Source organism: Xenia sp. Carnegie-2017, unplaced genomic scaffold (assembly GCF_021976095.1).
Source record: "Xenia sp. Carnegie-2017 unplaced genomic scaffold, XeniaSp_v1 HiC_scaffold_19, whole genome shotgun sequence".
NCBI lineage: Eukaryota > Metazoa > Cnidaria > Anthozoa > Malacalcyonacea > Xeniidae > Xenia > Xenia sp. Carnegie-2017.
In genome coordinates, this window is record NW_025813481.1 from 9,473,021 (window position 1) to 9,491,595 (window position 18,575).

Sequence of the window (18,575 nt, forward strand, 5' to 3'; positions counted from 1 at the left end):
ACGTTATGTTTATGTTATGTTCGGGAAAGATAAACATTATCTCTGCTGTAATTGTCGTTCACTGGTTTGAACTTCCCTCGCTAGAGTCGAGACCCCTCGTTTATTTCATCGTTGCATCTTAATATTAGGGAGATCTCAATACTGTTTGATCTCAACTATATCTATTAACAATAAGCAATATAAAATTCCATCATTGATAGTTCTCAACAAATCGTAGCACTTGTTTGTGACTCAAATAATTTTTCCAAAGCTAACTTAGTGTTTTGCATGACACAAAGCCTAGCCTTAATTGTGGGGAGTTCCAATCCGCTGCGACATTGGCATACAAAATCAATCTTGTTAATTTTTTTTACTCTTGCTTGGAAAAGGTAAGCCTTTAATAACCGAGCGCGAGGTCTTTACGGAGAAATATCAGACCGAAGTTTTTTTGTATAGACCGAGCCTGTAGGGCGAGGTTTGTACAAAAAGACAGAGGTCCGATATTTCTCAGTAACGACTGAGAAAGCGAGGTTGTTTAAAGTGTTTATATTACGAATTTTAGCCCCCCCTTTTTTATTAGCTAAATTGAAAGACCTTGTTTCAGTGATTTTAAATCTGCAATTATAATTGAAATTGGATTGGTGAAAGTGATTTTACGGACGTTCAAAAACACGATTTTCAGCATTTTTTTGCGAACTTTTTGATCGGTATGCTAATGACTTGTGACGTACAAAGTTGAACACATATATCAACATTGCGCATTCTATTAGTAATCTTAATAAGAAACGCGGAGGAAAACGCTGTGTTGCTGGCGGACCTAATCAAATTAGTTGCGCCAATGATTCAAAAACCGAAGGAATGTCGATGCATCTGTTTCCAGTCTACCTCGTGTCTGTGTTCTGCGCATTTTGAAGATTCTTGTTTTGACCTTAATTTGAGCGTGCAAGTCAAGCTCAAAAGAAGGTTGAAGAAAGATGCTATCCCAACCATTGACGTGGCTGGGATTCCTGAACCATTACAGGACGAAATAACCGATCGAAAGCGAAGACAAGTAAGTTTACGCTTGTTTATGTTAATTTTTCTTTTGTCATATGTAAATTCGATATAAGTTTTGTAGATTATTCGACATACTCTCCATAAGCCATCGCTGAAGGAAACATGTTCTCGCGATGAGGAAATACCATCTACTAGTGATGGAGCTGAGCATTTTGAAGTATGCACTGGGGAAGCAAACGATTCGCCATTTGAAGAAGAACTACATGCAGTTGGTGAAGATATTTGTGAATCCCAGTCTTCATGTAAATCGTGCCATCGTCTTAAGAAAAAACTTACATCTTTACAAAAGACTTTAAGGTGGTATAAAAAGACAAAAGCATCTTTGAAGAAAAAGGCCGAGAAGTTGCAAAATGAATATCGAAGCGGAATCAGGGAAAATCGTAATATATCCGTGGTGACCAGCATTAATATAGACGATGAAATGCAGGGGAGTGCTGAAGAGCTTTTCGAAGGAGAATCATACATGGACTACTCTTTCGAAGAGTCTAGTCAGAGTGAAGATTTAGATGAAGATACCGCAAGTAATACATCAAGTTATGCTATGATTTAATTCCATATATTTTTTATTTTTTCTTTTTTCCCAGACTGACATTGAAGAAAAGATTTTTTTTCATTTAATTCTTTCAGCTTAACCTCTCAGTAATTGCACCAATTTGTTTTTATTGTTTACTCTTGTTTCAAACCATTAAACTGCATGTCAACTTATATAGTGCATCCATGTATCTCCTATTTGGTTTTCATCTAGGCATATTTCCTGACCATTCTAAACTCAGCATAGAAGGTCAACAGTCTCTACAGTGCACAAGTTAAAAGACCTTTCGCCCCTCTGATGGGATGTAACCTTTTGTGTTACCACTTGGATATGCTTTCCGAATAAAGTGGTAAACACAAGCAGGTAAAGGCCGAGTATTCTCCCATCCCATAGACCCACAAAACCATCGCATCAACCATCTGTATGCCACAGCTCTCAAGTACCTGAAGTAAATAAAAAGGTTGGACTAATTATTGTTGATGAAACAGTGTTGATGAAACAGTGTTGATGATAACATTGTTTCTCATACAATTTACAATCTTACATATTTAATGATTGTGATGGTTGGCAGCGATAAGCACGTCCATTCCTATCTCTCAATAGTGGTCCGACGTTTTCAAGGACAGCCTCATGAATTAAAGGCCCAAATTTGGCATGCTGTGTTATGCATGATATTTTCTCAATGCTGCCATCGAATGTCATTTTCTGCAAAGCTGGTCCTATTTCTGTACTCTAATGCGCCTTCTAACAAATCGGTATGACAGCATTGACAATTACACCTGAAACGTGGGAGCATTAAGGTTTATAAAGTAACTTTATGTATATTACAAACAGGAGAAAACAACAACTTACCATTCACCGAGTGGAATTACGCCATCACTTCGTTGTTCTAATGTCGCAGGGACAATTCCATCGGGATTATCTGGAGTATGCACTTCATCACCATCTCCTGCGAGCGGTTCATCGTCATATGCGAAGTCGTTTAAATGCTCGACATAACCCACGGATTCCGAGCTCGAATCAGATACGCATTCAGACATCGAATTCGAATTATCTGAGCACTGATTTGAGGCCATACTTTCCGGAAACTTGTTTTTAATATTTTATTGAAAATAATGTCATTATTTGTTTTTAAGACAAGAAAAACGACAACAAAATCACCTCCTATAATATAATATTATATTGACGGAAACAGACGTGTTCAACTATCTACGTCACAAGTATCAATATGGCGTCGTAAAAAATTCGCAAATAGTACCCGACTTTGGAGGCAAAATTAAGGAACTTATGTTTATCTGTTTAAGTCCAGCGACATGTCATAGTTCTTCAAATAATCCAAATTTTTAATTAAGCTCATAAAAAAGGGGGGGGGGTAAAATTCGTAATATAAGAACTTTAAAAGTTTATTATATGGCATTATTTAACATGAAACAAAGCTTGCTTTCTTTCTCGTCCTTGCTGTTTTTTACCGGTTGGCTGGCTTTCACTTTTCTAGTTTTCGTTTATAAAAAGTAAATCGTTTCAAACTGTATCGTCAGGATAGTTAAACTGTTTTCCAAGTGTTTTTCCTTCGAGTCACATTCGTAAATGGTTTTTTGTTCCGATTATTTTGCGTTTTGCTGTTTACGAAGTTTGTTTACATTTGATTGTAAAAAATTACGCGTTTTGGACAATGGTCGAGTACGGGAAAATAATGGACGGGTAAAATGTTTCTGAGCCAATCAAAGCACGCCATTTTGCCGGAAGTGACGCTTGCCATATAATAAATTGAACTGTATATTGTGTAACCAGAGAAAAGTTTCTGCTTGGAATTATTGTAGTTCATGTTTCAATAAAAAAAGTTTAATTGCTACTCAGCTTCTGCCACCAATCTCCGAAATACTGCCAGGCTTTCCCTCCAGTTCTGTGGATCCCCCAATCCCAGTATAGCCGAGTTGTAAGCAAAGTATTCTTGATATGTGCGTGATTCGTGGTTATTTGGTAGGTTAATAAGGCGCTCAATTTCTAAAATGTCTCGATGAAGATTGATCTTTTTGCAATCCGATGCATGAACAGACTCAGGCAAAAAGAAAAGCTGGTTGGGTATGCCGTGGGCTGTGTGGTACCGCGACCTACGAACGTAATGACTGTTCCACGACTCTTTAATGTCATTAAGACTTTGTTTCATTACATTAATAAATGAAAACCAAAGACATTCGACATGCAATTTTTTACTTGTGTCCAAAATCCCATTAGCCACAAGGTCTTTGAAAAAGTTTATCCACCACGATGTCCATGATCGACGCAGCAAAGCCCACCACGCTTCAATTCTTTGATTGCTATGGGAAGAGCCATATTGATGAGCCTTTAATCCAGAGATTACATCGTGGTGAGTGCGTCGTAAAAAACTCTGAGCTGTAGCCATTAGGCGATTGTCCGTCCCTCAGTCTTATCCGTCAGTTCTTATGGTTGTTGGGCAGGTTTGTTGTTCTTTTACACAGTTTAGAAACAAGTTTGCAATAACATTAGGATTATTATTGCTTTTTGTGATCTCAAGCCACATGATGCGTCGATCAATGCAATCCGTGAATTGGGAATCCAAAAGGTTTCAATTTATCATATCCGTCAGCGCGCCAACAATGATGTGGCCCTGGATTCAGGTATACTCTCCTTTGAAGCAGTGGCGTGGTGGCGTAGTTTTTACTGCGGTGGCCAACACAAATTTTGCGCCCCTTTCACCTTTTGTTATAGCTATTTTCAAGTATTTTAGCTATTTTTATTTTATAAAACACAAACATGAATCTTCATAAAAAAGAAAGTAACTTAAAAACCAAGTATCATCAAGCAATTATATGTCTGTTACATTATTTGTTTTTCATAGAAAAATATATTTATATTAATGCCTTTGCAAGCGTTGGGGAGGTTTTCCCAAGTAAAGTTATGATTCTATCTTTGTCTATAGAAAGGAGAGTTTCCCTTTCAACTTCCCTTAAAAGAAATGATTCCAGGCGTTCCTGTACCATCGTAGATCGAATCCTCGTTTTTACTCTCTTCAGCGAAGAAAAAGAACGTTCAGCAGTTGCTGAGCTAATGGGTACGGCCACTGCAATTGAATAAACTTTGCATAATGTTGGGTATGCGTCGACTAAATGGTACTTTGGAAAACAAAGCAGCTTCATGGCATCTAAGAATGACGGTAGCCTTCTCGGTAATTGACGCATTATTCGAATGCTTACTTATGTCAGTATCAGAATGATTTTCGTCATCATCATCATCACCATCATCAATACTTTCAAAGTTCTGCTTATTATGATTATGGTCAGTTTGAGTTGTAAACTGAGAACAGTGAAATTTTTTAAATGTTTCTGCCAAGCTTAACAGTTCAGTAGCGCATCTTTGGGAATCTATCTTATACAATCACAAAAGGCTTTCACTGCTGATTGAAGATCGTGAGATGTCTTGTACTTGCTCGAGAGCTCGTCAAATTGATTAGGTCCGAATAAAGCAAATGATTTCATTAGTGGCCGATTCTTTTCAAAACGATTCTTCATTGAAGATTGAATGGAATCTAGCACTTTATAGAATGTGTCTCGCCTCCATTGTGCTTTTAGTGAATCCTCCAAATCATCTCTGGCTTGTTCTCCTTCCATTGGTCGTCGACGACGAGGTCGTGTAGACCTCCATTCGACATCTAACGTAAAAGAATCGGACATTTCAATGATTTTTTCTGGTTTGTCACGTATGATTTGAATTCTAGAAATTGAGCTATCAACCATATCCATTGCTTTTCCAAAGTCAGCATTTACGCTCTGTAGATATCGACTTAAAGGTCCAGTAATTCCAAAAATTTCTTGGAAAAGACAGGCAGTTGCAACAAATTGCTTTGTCTGAAAAGCTGCTTGCAATCCATTTGTTGTTGCTCGCTGACTTTCAGTGAACGATCTTTCCTCAGCCACTTTTTGGAGCACTCGCATAAATGCACTCGAACCTCTAAAATACGTTTAGACAAAATTCTTTTGCATTCCGTCGAACTGTATTAAGACAATTAATTGAAGAAATTTTGAGGTTTTCATTATTTTGAACCAATTGAAACAATTCGTGTACTTCATGAGAATTATTAAAGAGAACGTGCCGTTTTCGAGAGAGTCAAAAAGTAATGACATCAATAGCAACACAAGCTCAATTAGACAAGACGAGATTTAGCGTATGCGCATAGCAGTGAACATAGATGATGTGGTTTCCGATTTTCTCTTTTACAAATGCCTGCAAACCATTATAACATCCGCTAATACTGGATGCTCCGTCATACGTTTGGGCAACAAGCTTTTCAAATGAAACTCCATGCAATTGTAATATTGTTGTAATAGCAGTGTATAGGTCATGTGCAGTTGTTCCAATTGCTTTTTGGCATGACAAAACGTGTTCAGAACACTCGCCAATTTCATTAACAAGCCTTACGCATATACTCAATTGCTCTGTATGAGTTATATCGGGTGTTGTATCAGCAATCAATGCCCATGCTTTGAAGTTGCGTATTTTTTGTACTATTACAGAAGTTATTTCTTTACCAATGATATTGATTAACTTATTTTGAATATCGTTGCTCAAAAACGTTAGCCATGAGCCACGTCCATTGAATCCTTTTCCATCAGTTTTACCACCATCCTTTGTCGATTGCTTCCCTTGGTGATCACAAACTTTCTCAAGATGCTCATTGATTGGTTGATCGTACTCTGACAATAATTTAAGCGTTTCCAAAAAGTTTCATTTATTAAAATAGAAATTTGTCAGTGATTCACAGTGACCCCTAAAGGAACGCCCTTGTCTTCCAAGAAACATAATAGCATCTATCACACGTTTCAAAACTGTTTTGTTTAAAATAACTTCCTTTTTACGTCTTTCAGACTCGATTCTCCCCTAGTGATGAAACTGATTCGATATTGAGTTTTCTTGAAGGAAAAGAGCTTCTGCAACTCTTGCGTTTAGTTGAGAATTGCATTTTTCATGCTCCAGAATTCTAATATACTGCTTTTTCCCTTTGGAGAAACTAAAGTTTGCAAAAGCTATTCCTTGATTTGACCGAATATTTTCTCCCCTAGACGTTACATCTGTAAACAGAATGCATGGTATGCAAAACAAGCTGTCTTCACTTAGAGAATAGGAAATTCATATTTGTCTTGTTCCATCATCGTGGAAAAAATCCTGCTGGGAGCAATAGCGAGTGCGATCTCCTTGTACTCTCCTCCTTTGTTTCAAAACAAACTGGGATGGTTGGCATGGATTCATTTTAAGTAAACGCCTTTTTTTGCTAATGCTGAGATTAGGACCAACAACTGTCCCAGGGTCAAACGTGTTTTCTTTCGTATCATTAGAAATATTTCGATTCAATTCATTTTCAGCAGATTCTGAGATGCTTTCGCCTTCGTTACGTTCATTTGAATTTACAAAGCTCTCAAATTCAAGGCATTCACTAACAGAATCATTGCTTTTGATTGATTTGAAAGTATGCTCATCTTGATCATTTACATCTATCGATTCAGATTTTTCTTGCGCATGCCCTTGTTTAATGTCTTCACTTATGCTCTGCGTTTCCTTGAATTTTAATTCTAACTCCTCTGTTGTTTGTGACAAAATGCATGGTGGGTAATTTTGTATAGGTTTAAAGTAATCAAGCAAAACTCCCCCAAGTTTCGAAAATTCTTCTTGTCTAGCTTTCTTTAATTTTCGATACTCAGCACCCGACTTTTTTCTCATCGTGGTGTTGAAAGAATTAGACATTGCAGTTAGTCTTTAATATTGCACCATGATCCATGATGTACATTAAATAATATTAAAATAGATTTCCCAACACAAATGGAATCATCAAATGAAATGTTTGTTTTGTGAATTACATCTGTATTGCCAGCAATAGAAGCTCAAAATGAGAGTTGCATTTTGAGACATTAATTTAATTGGTCTTCAAATGTTGTTTTTTAAAATATATCTTAATTTCAATTAAATAGATGCTGTTATGCACATTCGATAACTGCAGATAAATGAATCTTGAACATCTACGAAGAAGCTTTAAGTGATTTAAAAAATTTTTACCGTATAATAGCTTGCTTTACTACTGAAAATGACAAATGTGTCGTCGTAACGATGAAAATGTAAATAACATAATACGAACAATGCAGTACATGCTGCGGTATCATTAAGGGCTACTTCATGTTAGACTATGCAATATGATAGCAATTTACCGATGACTGCACTACTGTCATTTTTAAAATATATTATTACGCTCGGATTAATAATAAGATAAAATGCCAGTAACGATTACTGTCTGTGAGGGAAGCAAAACATTGATTAAGATAGGCAAAAATTACACATTTTAGGCATTGTTGCGCCTTAAGAGGACAATTTGGCCGTGTGTATGCATAGGTGAAACTAGAATGCTAATTGGGGGTGTGTGTAAATATTCATATATTCACCTCTGCCTTGTTGAATTCTTTTGTTGGCGATGTTAAACTCAATAGAAATCAGCAGTGCAAAGCTGAATATATAATATTTTAATTAGCGTTCTAGTTTCTCCCTGCATGTATGTTGTCTACAGTCATCGTTACAAATCATGCAGGCGTTGTGGCCACAAACAAAACATCTAATTATAGAATGCTTGTCAATATCTTATTCTTTAATCGACCCCCTGACAAAGTGTCATTTTGGTCCGTCTACTCCCTTTCTTCCGTAATTCCTTAAAGTTAACTTCATTCACTGGATATATAACTGTGAAAATAACTGTTCTGTTTCAAATGTGTTTTTTTTATAGCCCATATTTAAAACTTGATGACTCGTTGACTCGTATTCAATTCAGCGCCCTCAAAATCAACAGCTAGGGGGGCCCTGGCCCCCGTAGCCCCCCCTGCCACCACGCCACTGCTTTGAAGTCGATGTGCTCTGCGTAATCTTGACCCTTCAGGGTCGAGTTCCTGAAGGATTGATTCTAAAAATTTACGAGGAACACGCATTTCGTACTTTCGTTGTAGCAATCGCCACATTGCTCGATACCCAAGCAGTTGACCACAACCATCAAGTTCGCGCTGAATGCATTCCCTTACATGATCTCGAGAGGCATTATAATTCCTTTTACGCAATCCAAACTCGTTCAATTTACTTTTAAGTGTTCTCATACACATTTTTATGCCATGAAACTTCTCCAAAAACTCTAAAATAATTTTATATTTGTAGTTTTTCTCAAAGTAATATCTTATGGCTTCCTCCATATTTGCGACACGGCAGATGTTATTAAGGACGCACTAAGCATGTTTTGAAAATGTCGAGTTGCATTTGAGTATTCAATTTGTTTGTGTATTTGAATTTGCGTTTGTGTATTTGAATTTGTGTTTGTGTATTTGAATTTGTGTTTGTGTATTTGAATTTGTGTTTGTGTATTTGAATTTGCGTTTGTGTATTTGAATTTGCGTTTGTGTATTTGAATTTGCGTTTGTGTATTTGAATTTGCGTTTGTGTATTTGAATTTGTGTTTGTGTATTTGAATTTGCGTTTGTGTATTTGAATTTGCGTTTGTGTATTTGAATTTGCGTTTGTGTATTTGAATTTGTGTTTGTGTATTGCACTTCTGGGCCACCGTAGAAACATCAACAAAATTACTATAAATTATTAGCGCGCGGCCGCGTAGTCAAAAACATGGCGGATTTTGGTGGTCAAAGTCAGCGGAGAGACGCGGGCTCATGAAATAAAACTTTTGTCGCACACCCTGATTTGACCACCACGATTGCGAGTATAGAAAATATCAAAACTATTTATTTTCCTAACATAAACACTTTTTTAAAATTTTATTTATTAAACTGCCAACTTCTGTGGTTTGCGGATGCTGAAATAGCGACAGAAAAGGGAACATTTCTTGACTCCGGTAAGTAGCACAGTATTAGTTTTACTATCTTGTTTTTAACACGATACTTGAAGAGAAAGCTGCCAATTTTTATCCAGTTTTGCATTCATCTTGTATCATGATCAAGTTAAACTCTCCTGATTTGAATTGAGTTTACCTCCCAAAAATGGGGCAGAATTTATTCATGTTTTTTTTTTGGAAAAGATGAATAGAAAGTTTACAACAGAGTTGTGTTGAAATTGAATGCAGTGCCATGCAAAATTAATGAGAACTATGGTATATGTTGTATAATAAAAATAACTATTAAACTGTTTGCCTGCTCAATTTGACTGACTGTATAGTGTAGACATTTATAATGGGATTGGAAATTTGGATTTATGCAAACAGTTTTCTGTACTACTTCGCGTTTCTGTAAATGAAGTATTTATTGTTATAGTAAACAGGTTACTACTTCAAAACCAAGATAAAAGAAGTGTGTTGAACAATGTGCTAAGATTTGTTTCTACCTTGAAATTTTTGTTCAACAGTAGTTTATGATTATATCATTAATATGCATGAAAAATTACACATATTATTGTCTCATCTCACCAAATCCATACTTGGTATGATTCCAGGTGATCCACAAATTCACATGGGATGCATTGGTTACAATGAAGTTGAATGTAGAGGAAGCAAAAATAGATGGCAAAGAAATTCTTTGTGTCTTATAAAGAATTATTACAAATCAATAAAAAGAATTCTTTAAACAAATTGTAAACAAATTTAAATTGCTCATGGTCAAGCAACTTACTCAAAGAAGCAAAGTCTGTCTTCAACATGTGACCTTTCCAATTATGTTTAGTTTCTTTGTACAAAATACTATCTTTGAGAAACTTGATTTGTAAGTCTTTCAATAATATTTTTTTACCAAGAGATAAAAGGAACTAATTCAAAGGCTCGATTTAAAATACAAAGATTTAACAAGTTGTTTATCATTTAATTCCCAAATGTTAGTTTGTACATATAAATAATTAGTATTGGTAGCTGCAAGTTGTTTAACAAAAACAGAAGAGTAGTAGTGCTCGAAGGGGTTAGCATTTTTGAAAAATTATATCTTGTTCTTGACATATATTACACAATTCCAAAAAACTGTAAGTAATGCACAATAATATCTATAGAACTTGATAAATTTCTTCACCTACACAGTCAAATAACTATTTTGCCTTCATGCAGCAATAGATAGTGTTTTTGTCAGAGAAACCAATGCACTTTAGTTTCCAAGTTTGTAATTTCAATGGAAAATTAATGTAGTTCTGTTCAGTAATAGATCCAAAATTCTGCCAAGCTGTTTAAAAAAAATACAAATTACCAAGCAACAGTATCATGGCGTTTTGAATTTTTTCTTTTTAGCTCTTCTAGTTTAACATACTTACTTTATGAGTTTTCAGTAGATTTATCATCAGTGACAATACAATTATGATACCATCCATGGTAAATTTTCAGTTGACTTATGTCGTAGGACTGAAGCAAACATTTTATCGCTTCCTTAGGAGCATTTTTACACAGATTTATCCATTTGAGCAAGAAAAATAGTCGCACCAAACTGTTTACAAACAGTCAAAAAAACAGAAGCATGAAATAATGTATATGTTTGACGAGATTGACAGGTCTACTCAAGAATGCCGTTTGATTTTCACTTTTAAAAGGTTAAATGTCATAAAATAACTTAAATGTTACAGCCAAAATATGCGTTTCTCTACCGTCGATTTTCTTTATTTTGATGTGTGTGTACTGTGTTTTCACGCAATGCTGAAGCATTATTTTCACATGATGCTGTCGGTATCGTAATTGTTTTTTTTTTCACTTGTTATCGTTCATATAAACAGTATTGGAAATCAGGAGGGAGTGAATATTGAAAAAAAATTTTAAAGTGGAAGTTTTAACCACCAAAATCCGCCATTACCGCTATGTTTTTGACCACGGGGTCCAGGCCCCTTTTACTCTCCAGGTCTTATAGAACTCAACGGTCAAACCATAGATATAGTAGGTCTAGATTACTGACGAGCCGCCATATTGCGTGACATTCATGATAAATCCAAGATGGCGTGGGAACCGGGCAAAAAACATAGAGTCACTATAGGGCAATTGATGTTTTTCGCAATTTACTTCTTCTCATTGTTTTCAAACTCTTCCGATCAAGTTTTATTGGAAACAAATCGTTATTGCAAGTGTTTTGAAGCCATATTGGACAGTTATTATTAAAATACGGGCGAAAATATCACTTTCGAAATATTGTGTATATTGGTCGTTTGGCTCTCTCGAGTCGTTCGTCCACTAAAATAAACAGATTTTGTCAGCTTTAGCTCCCATACTGGTTTGTTGCGCATTGAAATATATCATATTGACAATTTATAGAAAGATGGGAAAATAAATCTGAACATTTATGACAAAAAAGCAATTTATTTACGAAGGTACTCCCACTGTACTCGTACTGATATGTGAGATTCATCTACAGTTTAGCAAGGCCATTCGACGTTGAATGGAGAGAGGAGCAAGGAGATACATAACACTGCAGCACTATTGTTTACTGACTAGATCTTAGAAAAGCTGTTAATGTTGGGAAACGTAACTGAAGGAAACTTGCCTCATCTCATTGGCTATACTGATGAGATCTTACAGCTAAGTTGTTATACGAAAGAGAAGAAAACATATGTATGTTCAGTAGCTTGTTATATTACTGGTTATTTCAAAATCTGACATAGTAACATTCAAATGCATAACTCAAGATACTGTTACAATACAATTTTTGGAGAGAGTTATAAAGCTCTGTATAAAGTACTTATTTTTTTTTACCAGAGCTAAGGTGTTTATTGAATTTATATATTATCTTATGAAATATTTGATATAGATATCATCGGTGGCATAGCCAGACGATGTTGCTATGTACATTTCACTGCGTCATTGTTCATTTCATTAAAAATCTCTTGTTTTTACAGTCAGTGAACACAGCAACATTAGGATAGCATGACCAAATAAAAATTCTGGCTATGTCCCAGATAATATATCCGTATAGAAAATATCGGATATTACGGATATTTTACCATTCAATACATGAAATTTTACGTGTAAAGAAAATTGCCATGCAGTTACAGTTTTCAGTTACATATGTGTACAGTAAAATATTTGTACACCAGTTCTCCAAACTCTACTCCGAGAGAAAAGTTTGTAAAGGAGCGCCATCTAAGCGACAAAAGCTGACAAAACTCATCCTTTTTGGAAACGATTAAGACTGTGTCTGTTAAGTGCCAACACATATTTGAAGAATGAAAGAACGAATAGCATCTTGAAGTGAAATTTATGTAAAAAATATGAAGATTAATTTTCCCATCTTTTTGTTTGTATTCAATATGATGTATTTCAACGTGGACGAACCAGTACGGGAGCTAAAGCAGACGAAATCCGTTTATTTTGGTAGACAAACGCCTCGAGACAACCAAACAACCAATTTACACAACACTTCGCTAGCGATATTTTCGGACGTATTCCAATAATAATTGTCCAATATGGCTTCAAAACATTATTAATAACGCTTTGTTTCCAATAAAACTTGATTGGAGGAGTTTGAAAACACTGAAACGAAGTAAACTGCAAAAAACAACAATTGCCTAATACTAGCCCCAAGTTTTTTGCCCGGTTCCCGCGCCATCTTGGATTTATCATGAATGTCACGCTGCCGTCTTAATAAGTCTTATATTACGTCACACTCGTCAGCGATCTAGAACTACTATATCTATGGGTCAAACCAATGAACTCCATAACAACTGGAAGGCTAACTTGGCCGCCATCTTTGAAGCCTGCATGATCGCCGCTATTGAGGGTACGGAGGCGAAATACTTCAAAATTGCCGGATTTTTTGCAAAAAACAGTGGTCTTCGAGCCTTAAACAATGTTTGGACTTCAATATAAAACAAGTTTGAACGACATTTGTACATGTTTAAGCTTCTTTTTAAAAGGATGAAAAGCGAACTTTGTTTTGGCACATGAAAACATGCCTTATAACTTGAATACTAAACTGACACCCCTCGTTTTTTTTTCATTAAAAGGATGTAAAACACACTTATCTATCCTTATAATATTGTTTGAATCTTTGAAAATGAGGCTGTCAGGGCAAAAAACGCTGTTTTTCGGTAATTTTTGTATTTCCGAGCAACATTAGCTCGCCCCAGTCATTTTTGAAAGTTCAGAGCGTAAACAAAAAGAAAATCACTCTGCAAAATATTTCAAAAAGTTAGCAAAAAAATAATTTGAGTTCGTTTAAAAAAACTGTTATGCCATATTATTTGTTATTATTAATTGAACCATTAAAGAGTCAAAAGGGTCAATACGACAATACCAATATGATATACTATAAAATTTTGATACATGATATAGCTTTGCTTGCTTTATAATCATTTTAAAACGCTGGTTCAAACCACTGAGGATGAAGGTTGCTTTTTGGCATTAATGTAAGCAAGTTATATTAGCAATACTTGTCATGTTGTAGACTTGGCTATTTATTTATAAGCATGAACTTGCTGATAAAATTCTCAATACAAAAATATGGATGCATTTCAAATCTTCCACCAGTTCTTAAGAAGTGGGAGAAGTAAATGACAAGAACCAACAATCACCCAACTTCAAAATTTCAAATCATCACTTTCACACATTACAAAAGAGCATGTGAAATTCTTACAAAGCAAGTCTGACTTTAAAAGCAATAAAATTGTTATGAAACATGTTATATTGACTGGATTGCGTGTATTTTGCACAGCACTCAAAGACACAGACTACCTGTTATCTGTTTTATCTTAAATTTTTGGTCTTTCGACGACAAATGAGAAATTCGTATTTCGAAGCAAATTCTCACTTTTATGTTTTATATAATACAGCGTTACGTATACAAAACATTCCTTGGAACGTCCACAATGCATCTTAACACATTAATAACCAATTTTGCTAACGGTTTTAAAAAAATAAAAAATTTAGGCTAGCATTCTATTTCCAAGTTAGCAGTTTTTGCAAAATAATCCGTCACGCCAATAAAACAGTCCACGCGAGATACACGCGAAACTGCAAAGTGGCTTCACACAAGTATATAGGCATGGTTATATTGAGTTAGCCTCATTGAGTTCTATAATAACTGGAGCAGTTATCTCAAGCGCGGCCTTAGATAGTTGATGACGCCAAAAAATGGCGGATTTCGTCCGTTGCCGCTGAGATTTACCGAAATTGACCGCTTTTCCCAAAATTTCACAATTTCCCACTCCCTCCTGAAGAAAGAGTGAGGAAAATGTATGTTTGTATTTGGGATTCGGCAAGCAATTTTTTGATGCAATTCAAGGTAAAAACCTTAAATTCATAACAGCGAGTCAACTGTGGTTGTCAGTTATCTGCTCCTACGAGGATGCATTTATAACTATCGACGAAAGAGCTATATGTCGGCTACACATGTATGAATGCAGATGTCCAGTCATCTTTACTCCTTGATCTTCCTGCATTTTGTCAGCAAATAGAACATAACAAGCTCTGCTTCAAATCATGGGTACCGTTGGGGCTGATCATTTCTTTTTGATACTTACTCACAGAGCAAAATGTGTGCAGGGTCTTTTTTGCTTTAGGGAAACTATTTTGCAAATAGATGGGTAAATTTACGATTTCATGCATTAACAAATGACAGAAAAGTATGCAGAATTTTATAAACAAAAACAGGAAACATCAGTATATTTGGCGTTCAAGTCAGTCTTAAAAAATACGATCTTTAATATGTATATTATGGCTTTTCAAGTGTATATATAATTGCTTTTCAATCGTTGACGGACTAACAAAACAAGCAACTATCTCACCTGTGAGAAGCGATATGTTCCTTTTTGTGGAAACTACGACATCCAACAATTGAACGATTGAAGTGTTGGCATTATAAAAGAAATGCCAAAAAAGATATCGTCACAGAATATGGAACTAACGATATCCATATTCTGTGATATCGTGTTTGTTTTTGAAAAATTCTTTATAATTTACTATAGACACCATTGGGAGGTCGAGAATATTATTTTTCTGCAAAGCGATCATTTCAGCGAAATACGTCCGTTGGCCGCCATTTTTTTGACGTCAGGTCCATTGAGTTCTATAAGACCTGGAGGGGAAAAGGGGAAAAGTTATAGACTCAATATTTTTTATGAAACTGGATATTCAAGTTTCTTTTTTCTTCGGAAAAACAGATCTTTAAATCCACTGAAATGACAAAAAAGACAAACACTGTTTGACAGCGTTTGAAAAGTTACCGATGTAAGAAAATTTTTTGCTTGAATATTTTCTCGTCATATTTTCTTATTATATTGTCTTTTTTGTATACAGTGTAATTTTCAGTTACAAGTTGTAAGTTACAATGAAGTCACTGTAGTAAAGTTTCAGCTGTAAAAAATAACCTTTTGCGAAGAGTTGGCCTCGTGTGTTGTTTGTCGTGATGTTGTTTATATGTTTATGCTTTTGCCATTTGTATTCAAATTTATATTGGCCGTGTATGTTTGGCACTCAGGGGAATGAAACTGACGTACTAACCGCGTGAATATTCGACTTTGAAGGACTGGAACTGACGTACAAACCGCGCGAGAGACTAGGACTTTGGCTTCAATTTTATATCTATAAAATGTATTGTCGTTATCATTCCAGATATATATCTATATGGAATTCACTGGTACCCCGTGGTCAAAAACATGGCGGTAATGGCGGATTTTGGTGGTCAAAACTTCCACTTTAAATTTTTTTTTCAATATTCACTCCCTCCTGATTTCTAATACTGTTTATATGAACGAAAACAAGTGAGAAAAAAACCCAATTACGATACCGACAGCATATCATGTGAAAATAATGCTTCAGCATTGCGTGAAAAACACAGTACACACACACATATCAAAATAAAGAAAATCGACGGTAGAAAAACGCATATTTTGGCTGTAACATTTAAGTTATTTTATGACATTTTAACCTTTTAAAAGTGAAAATCAAACGGCATTCTTTAGTAGACCTGTCAATCTCGTCAAACTTATACATTATTTCATGCTTCTGTGTGTTTGAATGTTTGTAAGCAGTTTGGTGCAACTATTTTTCTTGCTCAAATTGGATAAATCTGTGTAAAAATGTTCCTAAGGAAGCGAGAAAATGTTTGCTTCAGTCCTACGACATAAGTCAAATGAAAATTTACCATGGATAAGTATCATAAGTGTATTGTCATTACCTGATAAATCTACTGAAAACTCATAAAGAAAGTATGTTGAACTAGAAGAGCTACAAAAAAGAAAAAAATTAAAAACACCATATGTTGGTCGGAAATTTGTATTATGTAAACTGCTTGGCAGAACCTTGGGTCTATTACTGAACAACACTACATTATTTTTCCATTGAAATTACAAACTTGAAAACTAAAGTGCATTGGTTTCTCTGACAAAAACACTCTGTCTATTGCTGCATGAAGGCAAAATAGTTAATTGACAGTGTAGGCAAAGAAATTTATCAATTTCTATAGATATTATTGTGTACTACTTACAGTCTTTTGGAATTGTGTAATGTATGTCAAGAACAAGATATAAATTTTAAAAATGCTAACCCCTTCGAGCACTACTACTCTTCTGTTTTGCTTGAACAGCTTACAGCTACCAATCATTGAGTTCTATAAGACCTGGAGGGGAAACGTCAACAAAATTACTATAAATTATCAGCGCGCGGCCGCGTGGTCAAAAACATGGCGGTAATGGCGGATTTTGGTGGTCAAAACTTCCACTTTGAAATGTTTTTAATATTCTCCCTCCTGATTTATATGTTTTACGAAAACATGGCGTTGAAGTATCACGGCACATGTAGATTGATATTACGAATAAAATTCAAGGTAGAAACTTTGAATATTTTGATAGAAATCAGTAAAGTTGTTTTAAATTTTGAGATGTAATCGTGTCGGTTATATAGCTGGTGATTGCGAAAATCTAAGATGTCAATATTTAACGATTTTTAAAAACACCAATACTCACCTTAACTACAAATGTTGGTAAATATTTTCTTTTAACTGCCTTTCATGATTAAATTGATTGGTCATAATTTAAAATTTGGGCAATTACCTATTATCAAACGGCTCATGACATGTTTTTATAAAATAAAACCATTTAAAGATGGATTTCAAAATGGCGAATACCATGGTGAATGGTGATAATAACAATGTAATAGTTCTTAAAAGAACTGTTTTAACCAGAACACTAATCCAATAATTCAAAGGAATCGTTATTTACAGCTAGAAAGAGGCACTATGCATTTTGGCAGACTACTCGTAAATAAAACCATTGTTCTCACGATATAACTTACTTTGAGTGCGAACACTGTAGTGAAGTATAATGCAAACAAAAAATAGGTGCCTTTAACGGATATTAGCCTCAAGTGAACCAATAAACTTACTCTAAACTTAAATTTTAGATTTATTAAGTGAATAAGATTTACATGCGATATACGGCTTGTCTGTATACAACTATTTAGTGAAATTTGTGAATTTCTGCAAAAAGGTAAAAGCAATCCATATAATAATATGTATGTATTAAATGTTGTGTCAATGTTGGTCTGTATCTTATTATAACAGGGTGCTGTTACAGCAGTTGTACCAAGTACAATCAAAGGAAATTGAAAAAAAATGAACTTGCCAAGGTAGAAATGAATCCAATATATATTAAAAGAAATATGTAAAAATATAAATAAAATAAATTGTAATATCCAATAAAATATTATAAGCAAATATAGTAATAACACAATTAACACATTTAACGTTGTTTTTCAATTGATTATCATCCATGACTAAATCTGGCATGGGCACAAGGCTTTTTTCAAATTCAACCTCCTCACTTACAATAGATTTTCCAATACATACTTCATTCACAGGAATATTGAGTTGTGTTTCTATATAACTAGCAGCATCTAGTAAACCTTTAGCCCCTTCATCACTGTAGTCTATATTCTGTCAAATTGTGCAAAAACAAGAAGCTTTAAGGACACATTTTAAATTTAGATACTTCTATTGTATGATACATACCACAGCATTTTTGAATATAGTTGGCACCGCATTCAGTTTTAACACAACTCTATTCCCGACTG

The 18,575-nt window shown here is 35.0% G+C and overlaps 3 long non-coding RNA genes across 3 annotated transcripts; 1 reads left to right on the top strand and 2 right to left on the bottom strand.

The window, feature by feature from the left end:
• Nucleotides 1–1,046: 1,046 nt before the first annotated feature.
• Nucleotides 1,047–14,328, bottom strand: LOC124438880. Its single transcript, XR_006946188.1, has 3 exons — nucleotides 14,238–14,328; nucleotides 2,104–2,106; nucleotides 1,047–1,060 (listed from the first exon to the last, which is right to left on the bottom strand). It is a non-coding gene; the product is annotated as an uncharacterized LOC124438880 (long non-coding RNA).
• Nucleotides 14,329–17,269: 2,941 nt separating this feature from the next.
• Nucleotides 17,270–18,248, top strand: LOC124438751. The gene is made up of 2 exons (XR_006946161.1): nucleotides 17,270–17,331; nucleotides 17,907–18,248. It is a non-coding gene; the product is annotated as an uncharacterized LOC124438751 (long non-coding RNA).
• Nucleotides 18,249–18,336: 88 nt separating this feature from the next.
• LOC124438752 lies at nucleotides 18,337–18,575 on the bottom strand. Its single transcript, XR_006946162.1, has 2 exons — nucleotides 18,514–18,575; nucleotides 18,337–18,438 (listed from the first exon to the last, which is right to left on the bottom strand). It is a non-coding gene; the product is annotated as an uncharacterized LOC124438752 (long non-coding RNA).